This window comes from Sinocyclocheilus grahami, unplaced genomic scaffold, assembly GCF_001515645.1.
Source record: "Sinocyclocheilus grahami isolate Dianchi unplaced genomic scaffold, SAMN03320097.WGS_v1.1 scaffold17.1, whole genome shotgun sequence".
Taxonomy (NCBI): domain Eukaryota; kingdom Metazoa; phylum Chordata; class Actinopteri; order Cypriniformes; family Cyprinidae; genus Sinocyclocheilus; species Sinocyclocheilus grahami.
In genome coordinates, this window is record NW_015505196.1 from 5,241,576 (window position 1) to 5,248,980 (window position 7,405).

The window sequence follows — 7,405 nt, forward strand, 5'->3', positions numbered from 1 at the left end:
AGTATGTGAATCTCTAGGATTAGCTGTTAATTTGAAGGTGAAATTAGAGTCCATCTGTTCAGAGGTGTTTTTAATCCGTGAGATGACTATCAGGTGTCAGTGTATGCCCTGTTTTATTGAAAGAACAGGGATCTATCAAAGTTGGGTCATGTTTGTGGAAGTGTATCATGGCACAAACAAATTCGATCTCTGAGGACCTCAGAAAAAGAGTTGATGTTGTTCATCAGGCTAGAAAAGGTTACAAAGCCATCTCTAAAGAGTTTGGACTCCACCAATCCACAGTCAGACAGATTGTGTACAAATGGAGGAAATTCAAGACCACTGTTACCCTCCCCAGGAGTGGTCCACCAACAATGAACACTCCATCAGGTTTCAAAGGACTGCAGGCTAACTTCTAAGCAACTAAAGGCCTTTCTCACATTGGTTAATGTTAATGTTTATGAGTCCATCATCAGGAGAACACTAAACAACCATGGTGTCCATGGCAGAGTCGCAAGGAGAAAGCCACTGCTCTCCAAAAAGAACATTGCTGCCCATCTGCAGTTTGCTAAAGATCGCGAGGACAAGCCAGAGGAATACTAGGGAAATGTTTTGTGGATGGATGAGACCAAAATAGAAAATTTTGGTTTAAATGAGCAGCGTTATGTTTGGAGAAAGAAAACACTGCATTCCAGCACAAGAACCTTATGCCATCTGTGAAACATGGTGGTGGTAGTATCATGGTTTGGGCCTGTTTTGCTGCATCTGGTCCAGGATGGCTTGCCATCATTGATGGAACAATGAATTCTGAATTATACCAACAAATTCTGAAGGAAAACGTCAGGACATCTGTCCAAGAACTGAATCTCAAGAGAAAGTGGGTCACGCAAGCAAGACAACGACCCCAAGCACACAAGTCGATCTACCAAAGAACGGTTAAAGAAGAACAAAGTTAATGTTTTGAAATGATTGAGTTCGGACCTTGATCCAATTGAAATTTTGTGGAAGGACCTGAAGGAAGCAGTTCATAGGAGAAAACCCACCAGAGTTGAAGTGGTTCTGTACTGAGGAATGGGCTAAAATTCCTACAATTCATTGTGCAGGACTGATCAGCAGTTAAAAGAAACGTTACTTGCAGTTATTGCTGCAAAAGGGGGTCACACCAGATACTGAATGCAAAGATCCACATACTTTTGCCACAGATATTTAACACCGGATCATTTTTCTCAATAAATAAATGACACAGTATATATTTTTGTCCTCTTTTGTTTGATTGGATTATCTTTGTCTACTTTCAGGATTTGTGTGAAAATCTAATTGTGTTTTGGGTCATATTTATGCAGAAATATAGAAGAATATCATGGTACATATATATATATATATATATATATATATATATATATACACACATAACGCATGCGATACATTTTTTTCAGTTTAACGCATTGAAAATAATTAACGGCGTTAACGCAGGTGAGGGGCTACGGTTGGCCACCCAAGTCACAACTGCTGCTTCTGTCTTTTTTTTTTCGTGACAAGGACCATTGTTTATTCAAACGCAGAACGTCTTTACGACCGCATCAAACGCGAGACGTTTCAGACACGTGCTCCAGCTTCACTTCAGCGCCAGGCGCGAGTCAAACAAGCGTGGAAACAGTACTGTGCTCGGAGCGAATGCTCTTCAGTTGCACGCACAAAGGCACCAGCACACGCTGTACCCTGTTTAATTTCATATCAAAGCGGGAAAGAAACTATGAGCAAGAAATGTCGTAGTTATGTCGTCAATTAAGTCATGAAGTTACCAAAATGGCAGTTAAAGCTGCCTTAAAACTGTGCGTGTATGCAGGCTATGTACACTACCGTTCAAAAGTTTGGGATCAGTAAGACTTGCAATGTTTTTTAAAGAAGTCTCTTATGCTCATCAAGGCTGCATTTATTTGATCAAAAATATAGAAAAAAACTGTAATCTTGCAAAATGTTATTACAATATAAAATAATAGTTTCTATTTTAATATATTTAATATATTTTTAATAAAATATAATTTATTTCTGTGATGCAAAGCTGAATTTCCATCAGCTATTACTCCAGTATCCAGTGTCACATGATCCTTAAGAAATCATTTTTATATGCTGAATTATTATTAGAATTATCAGTGCTGGCAACAGTTGTGATGCCAAATATTTTTTTGGTAAACTGCGATATTTTTTTCAAGATTCTTTGATGAATAAAAAGTTTAAAAGAACAGCATTTATTCAAAATATAAAACTTTTCTAACAATATAAATCTTTGCTATCACTTCTTAACAATTTAACATATCCTTGCTGAATAAAAGTTAATTTCTTTCAAAAAAAAGAAAGAATAAATATTTACTGACCCCAAACTTTTGAACTGTAGTGTATATTGTTAGAAAATATTTATATTTTAAATAAATGCTCTTCTTTTTAACGTTTTATTCGTCAAATAATTCTGAAAAAAGTATCACAGGTTCCAAAAAAATATTAAGCAGCACAACAGATTCTAGCACTGATAATAAATCAGCATATTATAATGATTCTGAAGGATCACATGACACATACGTCTGGAGTAATGATGCTTGTTATATGAGTCCCATTTAAGAACATGTCTCTGAAATGCAGTGGTTTTCCAAACTGTCCTGGAGCAGCCCAGCACTGTCTCCCTCATCTTACACCCTTGGTTTATCTCATTAGTGTAGACTTTAAGACCTGAAGTGGTTCAGAAAAGGTAAAGAGATGCGTGTCATATCTGTGTCATGTTGAGCAGTTGTAGCTCTTAAAGGGACAGCAGCCAAAAAACTTAAAACCAGCTGCTGTGATGTCTGTTAATCAAAGATCAAAAGAAAAAAAAGAGGAATTCAATAATGTTTGTAGCTTTAAGGATTCATCTATATTTAATTTAGAATTTAGTGGTTGATAAATTTATTCAATTTCTGTATATTTCCTACTTGCTGAAGGACACAGGTAAATATGACATTTATGATAATGGGTTTATGTGAAGATTGTTTTAAGTTCACTTAAATTAGAAGTTATTTTAAGTATTCTAATAAATGTTAAAAATGATAGCTTTGTAATGGTGTATGGCTAATCAATGGTTAAATATAAGGGGGAAAATTATTTCATAGAGACATCACAGTGATACTGGCCTTCAGTCATAAAAAAGATGCCATTATACAAATATTAACCCTCTAAGTGTCCATGTAGTCCATAACAATTTTCCTCTTGAGGACAATAAAGTATACTACTACTACTACTACTAAGCGACAACACGTCATACTTAATAAAATTGACTGTAGTTCCTAATATGGTGTAATATCTCACTTGCATTCCCTACCACTAAATGGCAGACATGTAGTACTTCGATTCTAGACCAAAATTACGTCACATTCCTATTCAAAGTGCAGAGCAAGTGAGCTATCGTGTCATTGATGCAGAAGCAGTTCAGTTCATAGTGTGCGAGTAAATTGTGAGATTTGTGAGAGAAAATCGCCAAATGGCTAATAAAAAGTTGTACCGTGAGGCCGTGTTGCAAATGTTATTCGCCAATTCTGACTCTGAAGGGGAATATTTGCCTTTTGGAAATGGCAATCGGTCGTCTAATAATCGCGCTTCTCTCGGTACATCTTTGCAGCGCAATGGTGCCGCCGTGCAAGGCAAGAGTGTTCACGAACCACAAACAAGTGATCGTTTTGACCCTTTGCCCAGCGGGGATGGGGGTGGCAGGGGTGGATGTGGTCGTAGTGTCCATAGGAGAGCTGTTGCTAGAGGTAGAGGCAGCAGGGGTAGGAGAAATAGGGCTGGAAGTAGCACTAGCTCTTTGGATCCAGTCAGAGCGGCTCTGGATCCAGTGCCCCAAAGAGGTGGGAGTGGCCGCGGTACATGGTGCAGTCAGTGTGGGGTAGGTCTGTGCACTGTGCCATGCAATGAGAGGTACCACACTCTCAAGAACTATAAACTGTTTCACCTAGATACCTGATTGGGCAGATAGCTGGTCAACTGATCAAAAAATAGGCACATGCATTTTACTATGGCACAGTAATATAGTAATCATTTAGTACTTTCTACTGTTTTATTGTTGGTTTCCTCTTTTCTGATCATTTGGAATGAGGATAAAAAGACAAAAAACAAACAAACAAACAAACAAAAAAAAACATGCAAATAAATTCAAACATCAATTCAATATCTATTATTTCCTGAATATTATGAAATTCAAGATGGCCGCATGCTGACGTCATAATATGAGCAGACTCGATTGATTTGTCTGTATTTGTTTTTCTCTCTGTGGAGAAACGGCGCACATCAGTGTTTCTCGCTTCATCTCTGGAGAATTACAGCGGCGCCGCAGGCCATTAACATGACAACAGTCGAGAAAAATGCAGCCAGAGTTGGTGAGGTTTACACATACAGCTTGGATTTTCAACGTGTTTGGTTTTTGAAAGTTACAGTCAGAGCAAATTAATTCAACTGTGCACCATCGTCTGACACGAGGGAGCTAATCAACTGAGTCAAGCTGTGTGGAGCCAGCAGAGCGGGAACGTCTGCACTGTGAACTGTGCTGCATGCAGCTCTTCTGATTTTTCAGCAGTTTGAAAATGCTGCAGAGCTTTACTTTCCCATGACCACCTTGGGAAAAAGTGGACGCATGGAATACCTCTTTAGAATACTTATTTTATAACATTTACTATCTCATTTAACAATATATGAATAGGTAGCAAACAAACAAACAAACAATAAATACACAAAAAAAATGTATGTTGGTGTTGTAACAGTGACAAAGGACACTATTATAAGTAATAAATAATGATAAAATCGAAATTGCTTGTTTCCATCACGGTTTAGAAAATCAACATTAAAATGGGGGCTGGTATCAAAATATGTCAACAACTCTGTGTCCCTAACTGCCCAAATTCAGGAAACATACACACACACACACACACACACACACACACACAATATTCCGTCTCTCCTCCCTCTATAAATCCATATTTTAGCCTGTGCCTGAAGGTCACTGTGGGGGAATCGATAAGTCTTGCTGTGAGAGTAGCTCCCTATCAAAGCTAGTGTTGGCTTCTTTTTGTTTGTTTATATGTTTGAGTCGTTTGGAGTGTGGTGAAGGAGTCTTGGAAAGTCCGCTATCCCTATCTCTAGGATACCTGGACATCACTTAGCATTATATATTGGTATTATCTCTTTCTTCTTTTATGGGACTTGGTGACCAACAAAAAAAAACATTTGTGGTCCTGTCAGCTTTGGATGTGTGTACAGTGACAAATTGCTCAGCTGATTAAATATACTGTAGTATCTGAAGGCTGAGGGGGGAAATATAAAAATAAAACCAAGAACAATAATAGCCAATACTGCAAAATTTGAGAAGTGAAATAAACACCTCGAAAAACCAATAAAGCACTTCAGCACCATGGTCATACTTTTTCTTTTGTTTTTGAAGCTGACAAAGGTGCAGTCATACATGCTGCCAAATATTTATTTAAACCTTTCATTTGCTGTTCATTTTGGACCCTGGCTGTAACTGTGCTATTGTAAATGCACCTCCAAAATCCATTAATACACATGGGTGGTCAACATGTATCCATATGACCATGGCTTTTTGAATCACTAAATGTATTCTTGATCCAGCAGGGGCACAGTAATTTAAAGCCCTCTCTCAGCATCAGAAAAGCTAGTGCTGTGCTGCAGCCAGCGGGACAGAGCCAAAGACACAGGAAGTGGCATTATTCACAGAAAAGTGAATGGTGCAGATTTTCACTGTAGCACAGGATTAATTGTTTAAATCGTCACCCTGATCAACAGGATTAACAGCATGGGTAGTTGGCTACAACCACGCAGGTTAGAGCTTCAAACAAGACCACACTGGATAATGACCACTCGCTGCAGCCAACAAGCTCACAGAGCTCTCAGCTACCAAACGAGTGATCCTATTCAGAGGACTTACAGACCACTGGCACCAACACAGTTGGAGGATATCAGTTCCGCTTATATCCACTGACACAAACTGTGATTTTCAATTACTTCATCCAGTGTTTTAATGGACTGCCAAACTTGACAACTGATGCTTGTTTGTTCATGAAAAAAACAGAGAATGGGCATTAGTGACTGTTGAAATTTGAAATGCAGCAGTGATTTGTGCTTTCACTGTGTTGAAAAAAAATCTAGTTTTCTCACTTCTGAAGGTGATGACGGACGTCTCAAAGTAGGCCTGTCTAAATTGTAATTTGAGGCTATGTCACACAATAGATATTCTGACAAGTCCAATGCACAGTCTAAATCCAGAGCTGGGTAGTAACTGATTACATGTAATCTGGATTACATAATCAGATTCCAAAAATTAAGTACTTGTAATTAGATTAAATTAAATTTTTAAATACTTGTGATCAGAGTACAGTTACTTTTTTATGGGTTACTTGATTACATATACTCACACAATAGCAATAATTTATTAATTCTCCCTAATTCATTTTATTTTTTACATGTTCCTTTCTAAAATCCCTACATGGTATGTAGGTAAACAAAATATTTGTTTTTTTAGTAAATTTTTTATTTTGATTGATGTTATATTAAAATTAGTTAATTCAATTTACAATTTTTATGACTTAATTAATTATTCACTTTCATTAAACTCACAAACCCTCTGCAGTTCCTTCATGGACCCAAGTTTGGGAAAACTTGAAATAATGTAATGCTTATTTTACTTTATGTCGCTAATAACAATGAATTAAATATATTTTCTATGGTATAATATTATCCTATTCAAATTAACATGATAAACGGGTTAGGTCAGAAGTTATCTAAAAGTAATCAAAAAGTAGTCTGATTATATTACATAAAATGTTTGATGTAATGGATTGCGTTACTTACTACAATTTTTGTCGTAATTTGTCATGGAACTGATAATGGACTACAATTTGTAGCTCTGTCTAAGTCAGGAAGTCAGGAAGTCAGGAAGGAAGTCAGGAAGTCAGGAAGGAAGTCAGGAAGTCAGGAAGGAAGTCAGTAATGAATGAATGAATGAATTAATGATATTTTCCCCTCAGACTCATTAGCATTATTTGTATTTGTGAATAAACTATCCTATCAGAAGCTGACAGACCACAGAGTGCTGACAGCACAGTGGTAATAGAAAACAAGTGATTGTCACAAACGTCTCATGAGACCTGTGGGCCAGCACTTTGCCCTCTCTGAATCACACCCCTGTTGCCACCTCTCAACTACATCTTTCATATTATGCATGTCTCTGTACCTTAAAACCTTCAGTTTTCAATGGAGTCAGCACAAACTGAGGTCAGATGACATACAGTACGCACTACCTGTGATTATTTACTCTTGACCAATTACCTGTGTTGACTGGAGATTAATAACATAAACTGACCTCTGAACACATTTGACATGACCTGCT